General features: G+C 47.0%; 1 protein-coding gene and 1 pseudogene across 1 annotated transcript in view; both read left to right on the forward strand.

Moving 5' to 3' along the window:
* The first annotated feature begins 140 nt into the window (after positions 1 to 140).
* Positions 141 to 18,124, forward strand: part of LOC144110550 (uncharacterized) — a 47,662-nt gene continuing 29,678 nt past the window's right edge. The window contains exon 1 of the mRNA XM_077643564.1: positions 141 to 297. The gene's annotated coding sequence lies outside the window, so the exon portion shown is untranslated. The remainder of the gene's footprint in view (positions 298 to 18,124) is intronic.
* Positions 10,007 to 10,900, forward strand: LOC144110766 (iripin-8-like; annotated as a pseudogene).

Consider the following 18,124-nt stretch of genomic DNA (forward strand, 5'->3'; position numbering starts at 1 on the left):
ATCCTCTCGTCACGCCCGCACGTGGTGCGTGCCGTGCGCCGAGACGAATACACCGCTGGATGTTAGTGTTAAGCCACTGCTGCTGCAAATGTTTTGAAGAGGACTTCGTGGAAATGTGCGACAACATTTACCCAGTGAGTGCATGGAAAAAAAGCCTCGCGAACTTGCCGCTGGTTCGCAGTGTGCGTGTGTGCCGCGGGTGACTGCGACGACGAAGTGTCGACGAAAGGCGTGCAAGCTTGCCACCGAGAGCGACGTCGTGTCATCGTCTGTGTTCGCAAACTTTTCCAGCGCAACGTAAGTAACTGCTCTTTTATTTTGGCGCGCTAACATCTGTTAAAACCGAACAGATAAGGTGGCTCCGAAACACGCCACGCAGCCTTGTTCTTTCTGTGCCGGCTGCAGTGTAGATTTGACACACAGGCGTTTTTTTCTAAATGCTGCTTGGAATTACAGGCTAAAAAGTACGAGCAAGATTGAATACGATCAAGCTGCGAGTGTTGCCGACCTTTCTTGCGCGCGTCGTATGCGTTTGTTGTCCTGTTCTGTTGGTTCTCAAGCAGTGCGTATACCTCGTGGTGTGTACTTTGTGTAACCCCACCGTGAAGGGTAGGTAGCTCCTGGGAGCATGCGACCCACTCGCGCTTGCCCAGAAACCGATCGAGTGTAGCCTTTAGGGGCAAATATAAGGAAATTCTGAAGCAGGCGTTAAATTTTGCCGATACATCCGCTCGAACGCAGCAGAGTGGACACGAGAACTGCATAAGCGCAAGCACGGCACGTCTAGTAAGACAGCTGTGATAAGATTTCACTCCACTTGTTTTACAACACACCGTTCGAGTGCTATCGGCTCACTACATTTGCTACATCATCCTGATGATCGTTTGGTATAGTGTACAACGAGCTTACTGTTGTGGGCAGCAGGTAGTGCATTACGAGTGTAAGGCCACAACAGGGCGAGAGTGCGAAGCAGTACTGCGAGCTGCTCAGTCGTACCTGTTAGTTCTCACCGTTCTGGTTTTTATCTTTTGAGATTCTTGAAGATGAGCCTATCTTAGTCACGCTGGAAATGCTGATGCAGGTACTGTTTAAGAAAAGCGTGGTATTCGTGAAGGCCAGCTGCTACAGAAGTCAAAGGAAAACAGCCAGCGTTTCAGCAGCCTGGTCAGGGCAAGGCAATGTGCTTGGTGGCCAGTGTGAGTGTGCTGCTGCATAGTATGTCTGCAGTAATTCTCAAGCCATGCTGAGAATTGTGGCGCTGCTCCAAGAAAAGGGGTTCTCAGAGGCACCAAAACACCTGTCCCCGACCAATTCGCCTCAGTAGTAGCGAGTTCCGAGGCGAAATCCTGTACGTGGAAGCTGTTCCCCGCAGCTCAATGGTTTGTGACGGCCATGCTGCAAATGAATCCATCGGGCAGCAGCAAAAAGAGATAAAATTTGCTGATACCATAAGTATAGTCATGGTCAAAAGAACCTCAGGCCACTGTGAATGGGCCAGGAGCAGCTGCATTCCGCTATCGGCGCGCTGCCGGCGCGCCGCCGCTCGCTTGGACGGACGATAAAGTGAGAAGGAAACGTGCTCTTCACTCTCGGGCATCCCTTGATAACAGCGCCCGTGAAAACCTAGTATGGCAAGTGCGCTGGACAGTTTCTGCTTCAACACTTTGCTGTCTTTCAAGTAAAGAAGCTAAAGCATCAGCTTCAGGCATGCTTCAAGTGAACACCTGAAAATTGTCATTCAATTCAATTAACCTTTATTTTCAACACTTTGCAATGTTGACTGTCTCCTAGGCAAGAAGCTGTAGGGACAACTTGACGAGGCCCGGGAGCCGGCGGCAGGCAACACCGACAGCAGTACAAGAAAAATCTTTAAGATATCTTCTACTATTCGAAAAAAAAAAGCAGTCACATTGTCTCATAATTTTACAAAAATAAAAGTTGAAGAAAAAGTATAAAAGATATGAAAGGCGTTATACAAAGACAACCGTTTACATGCACACGATGCAAGAAAACCGATAATCGAACACATGACAGACACAACCTTAACATTATACAATCAAAGGACTTTGCATGTTGCTTAGCACTGCACAGATTCCCCATATCTGATTTTTCAGTGGACCAAAGGATAGCGGTATGAGGCGGTCAAGGATGTGATAACACTTAATGTGCTGTATTCTTCGCTCGACGTGGATGTGTCAGGACGCAGTATCATGTGTTTCCTGCACTTTTCTTTTCAAATGGGTCCATGATGAGGAATGTTCAGGCCAATCCCTTTTCCTTCCGGCAGGTCTTTGGTTTTGAAGTCTTCATAACCCATGACAGAGTGCGCAGGAGAAAACATCTGGTGAATAACGAATCATTCAAACATGTCTTTCCACAGCTTTTGCTGTAGACGGTACCTCCGGCCTGACCCGCCCGGGGGAAATTGGCAGTCGCCTCTTCCGATCCTCCCCTCCACCATTTACTTTCCTATCTCTTTCTCACAAGTCTCCTATATCCTACTCACTTCTTGGTTTTTCCTTTTTTGCTGGCGGTGAGGGTTAACCTTGTGTGACCAACTACCCAGAGTTTCGTCATATTTGGTTATAGTTAGGGTGTACAGCTGGCGTGGGCAGGACTTGATTGCAAGTTCTTGTCCTGTCCCCAAGTTGGGCTCCATGGTGGGTGGCTGGCACCGTAGCCGAAAAACACACATATTCTATGCCTAACCTTCTCTCAGCAACTGATCGCCCTCACAAGAGATGGTGGACCGAGGGAACTCAGAATTTCATGAAAAAAAAAGAATCAGTTTCCTTAAGTTTCAGGTGATTCATAGTGAACAAACTGATAAATCTGCTAGAATCTCCCCATACATTGTAGAAAAATGTTTGACGGGTGCCTTGGGCTTTGGCTACAAGGTTACAAAAATGACCCGTGGAGAACTCTCAGTGGAACTCCGAGATAGCGTACAACGCTCAAAACTTTCCAACATTGTGTCCACGGGTGACATCCCTGTATCCATATCTGACCACCGATCTCTCAATACAGTCCGTGGTGTAATTGCAGTGAATGATTTTCTGCACCTCACTGAACAAGAAATCAAAGAAGGGCTTGCTGAACAAAACGTCGTTGATGGCCACAGGATAAAAAAAAAGAGGGCAAAGAAATCCCAACAAACCACATAATCTTGACATTTGCACATAGTACTCTCCGAGACTCAATTGAAGTGGGTTATCTAAACAAAAATGTGAGACCCTACATTCCTAATCTTCGACTATGCTTTAACTGCCAAAAGTACGGCCACGGTTCAGTGAGTTACCGCGGTCGTAAAACTTGTACAAATGGTGCTTCAAAAGATCACTCTATTGATGACTGCGACGGCGCCCCACGCTGCGCAAACTGCGAGGGAGACCATGCTGCATACTCCAGGGCGTGTCCGTCCTGGAAGAAAGAAAAAGCAATAATCACACTCAAAACTACTGAAAACATTTCTTTCAAAGAGCCAAGAAGGCGATGCACACAAACAAGCACATTCTCCTTCACAGCAAAAACAAACTTCGCCGATGTGGTGCGTGGGCGCGGCGCACCACAACAGGCTTCAGCACCTGCCCAGGTCACTCGCTGTGATCCTGTGGCGGGGCTATTCGTGCCCCCAGGTGGAGTAGGTAACACTACTCCGCCAACGCAAAGAGGCTTCGCAGACCCCTGTGTCCGCGGCCCCCAAGATCTCCTCCCACGGATCAATGTCCAACGTCCATGTGCCCTCTGCAAGGTCGTCCAGCGCCTCTGCGGAGGCGATGGACACGACCCACGGCCGCCCCGTGCCATGCACGTCAGGTGGTCGGTGGAGCTCTCTGAATCGGTCAAAAAACGACAGGCTCCGAGTCAACGCGAAATAAAAAACTTGATATAGTTTTTACTACATAGGAAAACAAAATTAAGATGGCTTTCATAATGCAATGGAACTGTAGAGGACTTATGAATAACTACAGTGACATAAAAGATATCCTAGGAGCACACGCTCCTGTTGTGTTATGTCTACAAGGGACAAATTTAGGGCCTCAAAACAATAATTTCCTTAAGATTTATACTGTTTTCCGCCGCGACCGAAAACAGGCGAGCAGGCTGTCAAGAGGTGTGGCAATTGTAGTGAAAAACGGTGTCCTGGCTAGTGAGCTTTAACTAAAAACAAGACTTGAAGCTGTAGCAGCCACTCTGCTTGCACATAAAACCATTACAGTGTGCTCTGTATATATTGAGCCACAGCAGAAAATAACACTCCTTGAGTTAGAGGGTCTTTTAAAGCAGCTAGCAGAGCCATACCTGTTAGTCGGCGACATTAGTGCACATTCTCGTTTTTGGGGAAGCGAGAAAACTTACGCTAGAAGGCAGCTCATCGAGGATTTTATTCTATTCACTAATGTCTGTTTGCTGAACGCAGGTAAACCCACATACTGTTCCCCATCCTAGGGGAAAATGAGTGTTTTAGATTTGTCTTTTAGTTCACCCTCATTTTTTGGCGATTTCAACTGGAGTGTTTTAGACAATCCATATGGAAGCAATCATCTCCCTGTTATAATACGTCGGTCATCCTTGCCAACAGTTATTCCAACAAAACCGCGGCGTCGGAAACTACATTTAGCTTTTTGGGCATAGTTTAAAAAAAGCCAGTTTAAAGGATATAACTTTAGAAAAACACAGCATAGATGAGATAAATGAAATGTTCACAACATACATTCTTTCTGCTGCACATGTATCAATTCCAAAAACCACAGGAGTGGTGCGCGAGAACCACAAAGTTTGGTACACACGAGAATGTAAGGAGGCAAAAGAACTGCAGAATAAAGCTTGGGAGTCTTTCGCAGATACCGAACTCATGAGAACCTTAATTTTTTCAAAAAGGCAAGAGTACATGCAACGGGTATCCGGCGCAGGGCCAAGAAAACATTATGGCAAACTTATGTCTCTTCTATAAACAGCTCAACCACATGAAAAAAAAATGCGGGAGCAAGTTCGAAAATTAAATGGCCGCTACGCACCTTTCACAATTCCTGTTTTCACAACACCTGGTACACAAACGTGTTTAGGGGAACAGGCAGACATATTGGAGGAGCACTTCGCTGTAGTTTCCGGTTCATCACACTATACAAAGTCATTTCTAAAACACAGAAATATAGCCGAAAAACAAAGGCTGCCAACAAGTGGAGGTGATAATGAAAAATACAATGTTCTTAATACTCTACGAAAAATCAACGCAGTACTGTCTGCCGGAAAGAAAACTGCTCCAGGACCCGACCAAATACACTATGAAATGCTTGCCCATCTGTCCAAGCATGCTGCAGAGGCACTATTAAGATTTTTTAACAAAGTATGGGTTTCGGGGAAAATACCTGAAGCCTGGAAAAAAACTATGATTGTACCGTTCCTTAAACCTGAAATAACCCCAACCTCCCCTAGCAGTTATAGACCCTTAGCCCTGACTAGTTGCCTCGCAAAATCCTTTGAAAGTGTCCTTAATACAAGATGAACGTTTGTCCTTCAATCCTGTGAACTTTTTGATGCCCATCATTGTGGTTTTAAAAAGGGAAGCTGCACGACAGATCACCTAGTCCGACTTAAAAATATTGTTCGAGAAGCTTTCGTTCATAAGGAGCAGTGTCTCGCTGTATTTTTCGATTTAGAAAGAGCGTATGATACGGCCTGGCGGTTCGGTATTTTTCAAGACCTTACCGAGCTTGGCATCCGAGGAAGAATGTTGAACTGCCTAAAAGACTTCTTATCTAACCGTTCATTTCATGTCCGCCTGTGTACCACCCTTTCGAGGAATTTCATTCAGGAAAACGGAGTACCTAAGGGGTGTATTTTAAGCACAACTCTGTTCGTTGTGAAAATGAACTCTCTTGAGAAAATAATCCCAAGGTCCGTTATGTGCTCGGTCTATGTGGACGACCTTCAAATAGCTTGTACATCCTCCAATGTATCAACATGTGAAAGACAAATACAAATAATAAATTAACTGGAAGCATGGTCGGACAGAAAGTTTCCGGTTTTGCCAACAGAAATCGGTGGCAATTTTGTTCTCACTCAGACGAGGCATACATATAGATCCCACCCTACATCTGAACGAAATAGAGTTACCAGTGAAAAATGAGCATAAATTTCTTCGTATATCATTTTACAGAAAGCTCACTTTCCTACGTCACATAAATGCGTTGAAAAAGAAAGCTTCTCGATCCCTAAACATACCTAAAGTGCTGTCGAAAAAACACTGGGGAGCCGATAGGACGTCTCTTACAAATTTACCGCTCTGTAGTCCGCTCCACCCTGTATTACGCATGTATAATATATGGGTCAGCGAGGCCATCGTATCTTAAACGGCTAGATCGAGTACATAATTTAGGCTTGCGTCTTTCCACTGGTGCATACAGGACGTCGCCCATAAACAGTATGTATGTAGAAACGGACGAACCATCACTTACAGACAACAGAACGATGCTCACGTGTTCCTACATTCTAAAAATCTGTTCACTACTTAAACACATCTGTCACGAAATAGTCACAAAGTGCCCATCCAGAATACTGTTTCACAACAAACTGCAAAGTACCAGGCCACTGCTCTTGAGTTTTGAAGAGATGTGCCAAAATCTTGGCGTACTGGACACACTGCCTGGCATTGCTGGAAGACGAGATACACTGCCGCCATGGTACAATTTCCCGGAAATGTGTGATCTCACTCTTACACATTTCGGCAGCATACAAACTCCACCACAGCATATAATACAATAATGTATTGGCATTCCAGGAAAAATACAGTACTTGCACAGCTTCTTATACAGATGGCTCAAAAACCGATTTTTACGTTGGAAGTGCAGTCGTACAAGGGCATTGCAATCATATAGCGAGGATACCGCAGTGTGCATCAATGTTCACTGCCGAATGTTACGCCGTGTTTGTAGCCATTTAACAAATAGTAAAAGAGAACCTCACAAACAGTGTTAGTTACTCAGACTCCCTTAGTTAACTTGCAGCTCTCCCCTCTATAAATGCAGTCATTCCTATACTTGGTGATATCATGCACAACATAGTAATAGCCACAGCTAAATGACAAAATGTAAAACTCTGCCGGTTACCGAGTCATATCGGAATTATAGGCAACGATAGAGCAGACTTCTGCGCTGCTCAAGAACTTCACAAGCAAATCAAGAAAGTAAATATTTCATTAAAAGATTGCACTAACATAATACAGCGTAAAATAAGACAGAAATGGCAGCCCGCGTGAGATATCGATGTAAAAAACAAACTACACAATGTAAAACCAGTTATAAGTGAATGGAAGTCCTGCACCCACCAGGAACGTTTTAAAGAAGTGATTATCTGCCGTCTTCGTATAGGACACACGCACGTCACACACAATTTCCTGCTGACAATACAAGATCATCCTGTTTGCGAAAAATGCGGACATGAAGTTACGAATAACTCCATTTTAATTTCTTGTGCGAAACTGGAAAAACTTAGGAAAAAGTGTTTTACTCAGTTTTATAACGAACACATTCCTTCTCATCCCACACGGCTTTTAGGAGATGATGCAATTGTTGATATATGATGTGTTTTTAGCTTTCTTAACAAAACGGGATTTCTCAAGAGTCTAAATTTTTACTCACTGGTGTGTTTGAATTTTAGTATACCTCAGCCACTTTCTCATGCCTGAGAAGAAGACTGAGGCTTTTATTTTGATTGGTTGGGAGCTTCGATATCCTTGCGCAGCCAAGGAAAGGTACTGAGGTTACCCAGCCGTCTTTAAAGCTTTTACTGGTAGTTATTTCTAAAATTTGTGTATGTGTTCACTGGGTAGCATTAACGTTTGAGGACCTCTACACCAGGAATGATTCTTACATTTCTATAATATTCAACAAAAGACTTTTGTTATATCTTGTTATTGGCGCATGATGGCCTCAGTTCCCCATGTGCCATAAAACCCAACACAACACAAGACCCACAGCTTTTGCAAGCTGCAGTTTTTATCTCTCTACCTTTGAAGAGGTTGACTAAAAAACGACATGGAGAGGAAGTCCTGTGTACAATATGGAAAACTTGACCTTCGCAAGGGCAAGAGAAAATGTGCTGCCGCGAACATGGGTATGCGATATATGATTAAACTTCATCTATCGTTGTTGTGCACAACGATTCGCAGTTCGGTCCTACTCGAGTCAGTTTTTGCTATAAACATTACGACTGTGCTCAGATCCCAGCATAGACTTCTTTTACAACCTCAAGCGCAAATAATTTTATACCGGGCAATCAGCGTGCTTTCGTTTTTTGCATAAAAATGCTGCACAGACATCGCTTATCTTAAAGGTAATTACATTTGGAATACGTTACCAAGTATTACTAGCGGAGGTCGCCAGCTGTCAGCATACTCACGCTGTGCTGCAAACAGAAATTGAGGGCGTTACGTTTTAGGAGCACATGAAGTCATTATGCAGTTTTTGTTCATTCATGTACATATTTCTGGATTATTATCTGAATCTCTCAGATTAATGCGCCCTTCACCTCGTTACTTGTTAATTCGTATGACCCGGTGTACGTGTGCGCATGAACTCAATTACTTCTTCCTGCGAATGGAAGCACTTCCCTGGAAGTGTCATTTGCAATTTTTTTTCCCTCAACAAGAGGAGCAGGTTTCCTTTAACTGGATTACGCTCTTTCGCATTTCAATATGTTAGTAGCCCCTCTGCTACGTAGCAGGTCTGGCCACCGCTGTGGCCAGTTGTTCCGCAATCACCGGGGACAGAGGGCGAAATGTTATTTGGTGTACTCATATAGAAGGCTGTGGCCAAGTATTTCAACAGAGTGGCCAAATCCTTTCTTATGAGGGAGCGTGTTTTCGGCTCTGAGCACCGATATCAGGCCGAACTTCAGGCCTGGTTATACAAGTCTATCGACACGCGCATATTTTTTTTTATTCTTTGGAGATTCAATGGTACCGGGATTCAAACCGCGGTGCTCTTTCGTGCGAGGCAGATGCTCAACCTCTGCGCCAACTCTGCTGCATAGGGAAGGCAGTGACCCTGATCCATACGACGAAAGTGATATAACTAGAACAATCGCAATCAGTGGAGCGCATTTGGCCGGTATTTTCTGAAAATGAAACCAGTTTACTAGTATATTTAGAGGTAAAAGTATATAACAGCTATACATTACCGGTTCTCATCTATGGGGCTGAAACGTGCCGGAAATGAAATGGGTTCAACTTAAATTGAGGACAACGCAGACAGTTATGGAGCGGAAAATGAAAATTGTTGCGTTAAGAGAAAGGAAGAGGGCAGAGCGAGTCACGGAACAAATGCGGGTTAATGACGTCCTAGTCGAAACGAAGAACCAAGAAGCAGCCACGAAATGGGCTTGGGTAGGGCATGTAATGTGAAAGCAAGATAACCGATGGTCGTCAAGGGTATCGAACTAGATTCCAAGACAAAGCAAGCATAGCAGGGACGGGAGAAAGTTAGGTGAGAGGATAAAATTAAAAACTTTGCGGGAATTGGGTGGCCGCGCCTGACAGCACAGGGTTAATCGTTGAGATAAGGGAAAGGCCTTTGTATTGCAATTGGAGCAGTCAGGCTGGTGATGTAGGGGATCATAGACCTGTGGGACGTGCCCCCACAACTGCAAGTGCAAGCTGTAGGCGAGGAGGAACTTTTCGGTTGCGGAAACGACCGCAAGCGGGTTGTAGAACTTCCACTTCCTGAACGCAGAAGTTCGGGAAACACACTACTTGATAACGCCAAAACAACACAATGGAGGGCGGACAACTCTGATAGTTAGCACTCTAACTGGCGTAACTAGATATTTCATAGGTCAAAGTTCACGGCGATAATGGCTTTTTTCATGTATTCTCATAGCATCCATTGCAAGTGACGACCGTTGGGGCTTCGATAAGAGGAACGACGGAAGTCTGCTTGCAGAGATATTTACCTGCGAGAACCTCCTAAGGGAGGAGGCCTTTAGAAATGGTGCTCGCGTAGCGTCAATGTGCATTGCGCTCTGCACAACCTTTGTGGTGTCCACCTCTGCGCAAGATGCGACTCTCCGACACGCAAGGGCCATCGATGCTTTCGGGCTTTCCTTGTTCAGAGACTTCGTTCCGCGAGGCAGGGCCAGAATTATTCTTTTCTCCAGCGAGCGTTAGCATCAGCCTGGGGCTCCTGTATGCCGGCACCCGGGACAAGACTCTTTCGGAGCTCTCCTCTGTTCTCGGACTCGCCGATGCTGAAACCGTCTACAGGAACTCTGTGTTGTCTGCGTGAAAGTCGCTCGCTGAGGTCTTCGAACGCTGCTTTGGACATAGTCAACATGGTTCTTATTAAGCATGGCGCCGAAATCCTGGATCAATATGAGCGTGAGGTGGCCCAGTACTTCCATGCAGAGGTACGCTCGGTAGCATTCCAACGGGATGGCTCCAAGGTTGCCGCCGAGATCAACGAGTGGGTGAGCAGCAAGAAGAAGGGAAAGATTCTCAGACTCCTGGGAGGCGCATTGCCAAAGAACAGCGTGGTGTACCTTATCAACGCCGCGTACTTCAAGGAGAGCTGGCGGAAAAAAATTCCCAGCCAGGGAAACGAAGCCGATGCACTTCTACAACCACGGTACAGACGATGTCAAAGTCCCGATCATGTCGGTTCGTCGGAAATTCTCTTACGTTTACGTAGCGGATGTAGGGGCCAGTGTCTTGGCAATTCCTCATGCAGGAGACAGGTTCAGCATGATGATTGTGCTTGCCTGTAGAAGGAAAAGGCTTTCAAATGTTGATTCTCTCCTCACAGCTGAAGTCGTGGAAAAGCTGGTCAAAGATCTCGCTGTTCAGGACGCCCTTCTTCTGGTCCCGAAGTTCAAGCTTGCGACCGACTACGACCTAGTGACCTAACTCCGCAAGCTCGCCTAGAAACTGCGTTTGACAGCAGAGCAGTCTTATCGGGAATCAGCCCCGCGAATGACCTTACGGTGTCCGACTTAAAATACAAGGCCATGGTCGAAGTAAACGAAGAAGAAACCATGGCAGCTGCATTCATATCAGTTCGTTTGTCGAACAGCCGTGCGCCATCTTATCGTACACCACCCACGATCTTTCGTGATGATCATCGTTTTCGTTTTTCATTTGGGACAGCATCGGCAATCGTGCTCTGTTCGTGGGGGCCGTCACGAAGGTCTAAATGAGCCGTGTCAATTTCAAGGCGTAATAGTGTGGTGTACATTACTTCGAACTTGCTCTGGAGTTGTTAGGTGCCTTTACCTTCATTTGACTAGCAGAAGCCCGCATGGTCCTTCAAATGACACCATGGATAACCAGCGAATTTGGGATAAACTTTTTTCGCGCTCTTCCCATCAAAATGATAAAGATGTGTGATTCTGAATTATTAAATAAATGACCGCTTTAAGTTCTCACGATCGAATGCTGTGCCCAAGAGCATTTATTTTACTGATGGCTGTAAAGAGTGCAGCGTTTATACTCTTTTGACTGAACTATTGCGTCAGGTTTAGAGCTAATCGACACGTAGAAAACTAATTCTTGCGTGTTTATAGTGTTGGTTTCCATTTCCCATGATATATCCTTTCACTGACGCATGTGGAATGTTACTTATTCGTCCCACTTCTAAGATGGGAGGACGGTGACTGTCCACCGCATTCAGAATTGCTTTCTGGCTAGCTAGTTGGTGCATTTCGTTAATTTTAAGCTATTACATCAAATCCTTGCTATTATACTCATTACTTTATTTTGTTTGTTTCACGCATTTTGAGAATGACTGCATTTATAACTTCCTTGCACTAAGAAATAAATCAGGAGGTAACCGTGCGTTCATTCCGTGCGTTCATTAATTTCATTTCTAAACGTGAGAAGAGGCCGGGATTGGAGCGAGCTCGCGTGAGTGTTTGGCTTGGCAACGCCTTTTTGGAAGATTAAATCATGGACGTTTATCAATTCGCGGGCGCATGCCTCTACTAAGTTGCATTTTTCAAAGCAGAGAGAACGTTCTGTACCGGTCCATTAGGCTCATTCATTGCAGAAGGATTTGTTTGTGAGCTAGTGGTTACAACCTCGGGAACAAACTCTAGGAACAAATTTTGCATACTATAACACCGATCACAATCATTCAGCAATCAGGTACTGAAATTTGGTGGTGAATCCGTGCACCGAGATTTTTCTTTAGTTCGGCGACTGAAGAGGCCATTTGGCTGGGGCCCAGAATCACTTAAAAGGCACTGAGGACCGTTTTTAATTGGGCCCTAGCGCTTGGTAACCGCTTTCCGGTGTCGAGGAGGTTACTTCCAGCTAAAACCATGTGGTTAAAAGCTAGAAAAAAACGGTTGATGGTTTATGATTTTAACGTCTCAACGCGATTCAGGCTATGGGGATGCCGTAGTGGAGGACCCCGGATAATTTCGACCATCCGAAGTTCTTTACCGTGCACTGACATCGCACAGCACATGGGCTTCGAGCATTTCGCCTCCATTAAAATGCTTCCCCCGCGGCCGGGATCGAACCCGCGTCTTTCGCGTCAGCAGTCGAGTGCCATAGTCAGTCACCCATCGCGGCGGCTGTTAGCTGCTTGCACAAAGTCTAGTGTGTGCAGACGCAGAAAAGAAGCGACAAATTGCTGGAAAGAAACATGCGTTCTATCTGCCGAAATGAGAAGACTGTAGGTTTTGACGAATAAATGATAGTTTTAACTGCAGCTAATTGCGATACTTAGAAACAGTTGTGTAACGTGGCTTATAAAGCGTCGCATTGCAGAAAGTCTGAAATAGCGCCTAGATTTTAACAGCTGCCACGTCAGTAAGGATGTACTTAATTCGTCGAAAGCGAGAGTAATTTGTTTGATGTTTAAGTTCATTTCTTAAGTCAGTCCATTTCTAGCTGTCACGTTCCGTATAGTGTTTTGGGGTTGAAATACAATGGCAAACTGACGAAATACATATTTATACTGGTGGAAAAATGCCGGAAATATTTTTGACGCATGCGACAGCGACATCGCATCTGTAAACGGCTTGCTGCCAGATAATTAACTCAGCACTGCAAAGCTTGAAAAACTTCGTTGGCAGCTTATCATGTTGGCACACATAGGAGTGAAAAAATTGATAATTATACACTCCTACAATGACCATGAGGATAAAAGTGTTAACATGTCGCCGAACGCTCACTTGATGTATCGTGCAATATTAGTCATATACTGCCGGTGTTTAATTACCATCGAGCTGAGAAACTAAAATCCTGGTTCCAGGCAGGTGACTATGGTTACTATGTGCCCATTTAGCGACGGAAGAGCTCACGCGAGACATTTAGAAGACTGGGACTACAAAAAAGAAGCCAGTAATTAAAGCCGACGAAGTTTGCACAGCGCAGACGCTCACTATACGCGATTCGCAGTGAGCATACTGCTTCCTCCGCCAGAAGGGTAATTCTCGAGGCACATTTACTAGTTACCACACTGTGGCGCTGCTGTCTTTCTGTACGTGCTCAGTAGGGTATCTATAGAGTAACATACGCAAAACTTGGTATGACGTAGGCAGCACTGTATAGCGTAGTATGCACAGTCGCCTTTGAGAGATCGGTGCTAAGAGCTAAGATGCATTCTCAAGACACAGCAGCATCGCCCGCTGAAGCGAAGCGCGAGAGGCCTGGACCAGGTCTTCGCTTCTTTACTGACCTCCGCAGGGGGCTCGGCCTTGGGCGTGGTGTTGACGACATTGACGTCATCTTCGGTCAGCAAGTCAGGCCTCTCGGGCAGACCCAGGATGCACGTCTGGTCCAGCAGCGATGTCGCCGACCGCGCTGGAGACAGAGGAGGGTTGGAAAAAGGCAGGGGGGTCGCGCTAACGGCGCAAGCCGTGACGGAGACGAGGTGACCAAGGCCTGAGTGGAAGCCTGAGCATCCTATCGGCCGGCACGACGACGACGCCCTCAGAGCCGTTTCTCTTGAAGCCACGGCTCCGAAAGAAGACGATATAGTTGACGTAAAGGTCAGGGTCCTGTACACCCTGCATTCGTGCGCCGGATTGAGGCACTTTACGACATACTGCGAGAGTTCATATATCCCCTGAACGGTCGGTACGGCCTACATAGGATTTCGTCGAAAGTCAGCGAAATGCAGTATTTTCCGGGATGCAACTGGCATCGTTGCATAACGCGCTCCCATCCTCCCACGCTTTTTTTTCTAAAACAATTCGCACATAACTCTACGTAATATATGTCGCACACCGCTACAAGTCGGCGCAGTGGAGAGGGATTAATAAATTCGTGTATCTGTACAGGTAAACTTCGACGACGCCCGCTCCGAGGGGAGACAAAATTTGTTAATAGAAAGCATAATCAGGACTAAAGGATATTGTCAGGACTCGGTAGAACCCGGAGGAGAGCTGAAGGTAAAACGGTTTACTGGTTAACCAGAAAAAGTCCCTGCGCACTTCAGCTTCTTCTTCTTCTTGCCTCGCGCTCGAAGACCGTCTTCATCTTTGGCGTCTTCTTGCATGCGGCATTTGCCCCCCCCCCCCCCCCCCCTCCTCAGGAAGCATCGTCTAGATGGTAACAAAAAGAAGTAGGAGGTCAAGATCGGTCCGAGTAGTACGGCTTCATACGTACAACATGGACGACGTCGACTTGTTGCTGGCGTCGCTTGGATGTCGATAACTCGTCCGGCACCACCTCATACGTGACGTCGGTTAAACGTCGCAGCACAACATAGGGCCCGAAGTACCGCCGTAATAATTTTTCGGAGAGTCCACGACGGCGAATAGGCGTCCAGACCCACACTTTGTCGCCAGGTTCATATTTGACATGTCTGTGGCGAAGATTGTAGCGTCGTGCCTCAGCCTCCTGCTGAGTTCTGATGCGCACACGCGTTAGTTGGCGAGCTTCCTCTGCGCGCTGTGTGAATTCCTCGACGTCCTGATCGACATCGTCGCCGTCGGCATTCGGGAGCAGCATGTCATCTAGCATAGTTGTCACTGGTCGGCCATGAAGAAGGCTGAAAGGCGTCATGCGAGTGGTGTCTTGTTGTGCCGTATTGTAGGCGAACGTGACGTAGGGAAGAATTTCGTCCCAATTCTTGTGGTGTACGTCCACTTACATACAGAGCATGTCTGCGATTGTCTTATTGAGGCGTTCCGTCAATCCATTGGTTTGGGGGTGATAGGCCGTCGCATTACGATGACTGATACCGCTGAGGCGGACAACGGTTTCCAAAAGCTCGGGCGTAAAGGCAGTTCCTCGGTCAGTTATAATGAGTGCCGGAGCGCCATGCCTGAGGACAATGTTCTCAACGAAGAACCGAGCTGCTTCGGCGGCGGTACCCCTGGGCAGAGCCTTTGTCTCCGCGTAGCGAGTTAGATAATCGGTGGCGACAATTATCCATTTATTCCCGGCAGTAGACGTCGGAAATGGTCCCAGGAGGTCCATGCCAATTTGCTTGAAAGGTGTCTTTGGCACTTGAAGAGGGCGGAGTAGACCGGCTGGTTTTTCAGGGGGTGATTTACGACGTTGGCAGTCTACGCACGTCCGTACATAGGGCTTCACTGTCGCCGGTAGTTTCGGCCAGTAGTATCCGCGCTGTACTCTAGCCAACGTGCGGGTGTAGCCTAGGTGGCCGGCGGTTGGCTCGTCGTGACACGCTTGCAAGATTTCCGTGCGAAGAGCTGCTGGGATGACGAGTAGATGACTCTTCCCCCCGGGACAGAAGTTCTTCTTGTAAATTACGTCGTTGCGAAGAAAGAATGACGAGAAGCTGCGGGCTAAAATCTTAGGCACATCCGTAGTTCGCTTCTCCAAGAAACCAGTAAGAGGGAGCAATTCCTGGTCCTCTTTCTGCTGTTGGGCAAGAGTTGCGTCATCTATGACTCCTAAAAAAGCAGTGTCTTTATCGGTCATTGTGGAGGGTCCGACTGGTGCTCGCGAAAGGCAGTCAGCATCCGCATGCTTCTTTCCGGATTTGTAAATAACCGTCATGTCGAACTCTTGTAACCGAAGGCTCCAACGCGCGAGTCTCCCTGAAGGGTCCTTTAAGTTCGTCAGCCAACAGAGAGAGTGATGGTCGCTAACGACTTGAAAGGGGCGAGCGTACAAGTAAGGGCGGAATTTCATAACCGCCCATACAACTGCAAGGCATTCTTTTTCTGTTGCCGAGTAGTTCGCTTCAGCTTTAGACAGAGTCCTGCTGGCATAAGCAATCACTTTTTCCACACCATCCTGGCGCTGCACCAATACAGCACCTAAACCCACATTGCTTGCATCGGTATGAAGCAGGGTAGGGGCGTCGTCATCAAAGTGCGCCAGGACAGGTGGCGTCTGTAGGCGTCTCCGGTGTTCATTAAAAGCTTGGTGCTATTTTTCACCCCAGCGAAAGACAGCGTTGTCGCGTGTCAGTGAAGTTAATGGCCAGGCAATTCGTGAGAAGCCAGCAATAAATCGACGGTAATATGCGCAAAGCCCCAGGAAGCGCCTAAGCGTTTTTTTTTTTGTCCGTAAGTGTTGGGAACTTGGCGACTGGGAGAGCTTTTCGGGATCAGGCCGGACACCTTCTTGGCTAACAACGTGTCCTAAGAATTGCAGCTCTTCGTAACCAAAGTGGCACTTCTCGGGTTTTAGTGTGAGGCCCGCAGATCGTATGGTCTGAAAAACAGCTACCAAATGGCGTAGATGCTCTTCGAAGGTTGCCGAAAACACGATCACGTCGTCAAGATACAACAGGCATGTTTGCCACTTGAGTCCTGAGAGCACAGTGTCCATCAGCCTCCGAAATGTTGCTGGTGCCGAGCATAAACCGAATGGAAGAACCTTAAACTCATACAATCCGTCAGGAGTGATGAATGCTGTCTTCTCCCGATCCCTCTCATCTACTTCAATTTGCCAATATCCACTTTTCAAATCCATTGAAGAGAAGTAACGTGCATTTCGTAGCCGATCAAGGGAATCATCGATGCTAGGGAGGGGGTACACGTCTTTTTTGGTCACCTGATTGAGCTTGCGGTAGTCAATGCAAAATCGTAAGCTGCTGTCCTTTTTTTTTTAACAAGTACCACGGGGGAAGCCGAGGGACTCTGTGACGGCTGGATAACGTCGTCTCGAAGCATTTCGGCCACCTGACGCTGAATAGCCTCGCGCTCTTTCGGAGCCACACGGTAAGGATTTTGTCGAATCGGGCGAATCGCGTCATCCGTGATAATGCGATGTTTGGTCAAAGGTGTTTGGCCAACCCGCGATTCTGAAGCAAAACGGTCTCGAAAGTGATCTATGAGATCCAAAAGGCGTTCCCGTTCTGAAGACGACAGATTTGGGCTCACATCGACTATGGGTGCGGGCAACTTGCTCACTGATCCTTCCAGTTGCAGCACGAAATAGTCTTGGTCACTTGGGACGCTATCGAAGAAGGCCACAGTTGGGCCTTTCGGAATTTGCCGACGCTCGTCGTTGAAGTTTGTCAGCAGCACTTCGGCGTGCCCATTGGCCAAACTGACTAGTCCTCGAGCTATAGAAACACCTCGGCTGAGTATCAGGGTGACGGCCCGTTCGGCGACGTCATCGCCGGTATGCGCCACGTCGCACTTCACTTCAACAAGAGAGCACGATCGCGGAGGTAATGTCACCCCCTCATTGGCAACTCGTAAGGGCATCAGTGGTACTTGCGCATAACCAAGGTCTCCAAGATTTTTGGTGAAGGCAACGACATTGTCCCGAAAGCTGATCACAGCCCCATGAAGGCGCAGAAAGTCCATGCCCAAGATGAGGTCTTTGCAACAGTCTGAGAGGATAACGAAGCTGCCAACGAACACTGAGTTTCCAATTCCTATGCGGGCAGTGCACTTCCCAGCCGGTGCCAGTAGCTGACCCCCAGCACTTCTTATTACTGGCCCAGTCCATTCGGTTTTTACTTTGCGCAGCTTGTCAGCCAGTTTTTAACTAATGATTGAAAAATCCGCCCCGGTATCCACCAGAGCGTGTACCTCCAGCCCATCAATGCAAACGGCGAGGTCAGCGCTAACAACGTCGTCTGGGTTGCTCGTCTCTCTCGGAATTTGCGGCGGAAGTGCGGTACGGTCGGCGCTGTCATTTTCGTCGTCGGGGCTGCTTATCTGGTTCGGCATGTTCGGCGCTAATGTA

Source organism: Amblyomma americanum, chromosome 11 (genome assembly GCF_052857255.1).
Source record: "Amblyomma americanum isolate KBUSLIRL-KWMA chromosome 11, ASM5285725v1, whole genome shotgun sequence".
Taxonomy (NCBI): Eukaryota; Metazoa; Arthropoda; class Arachnida; order Ixodida; family Ixodidae; genus Amblyomma; species Amblyomma americanum.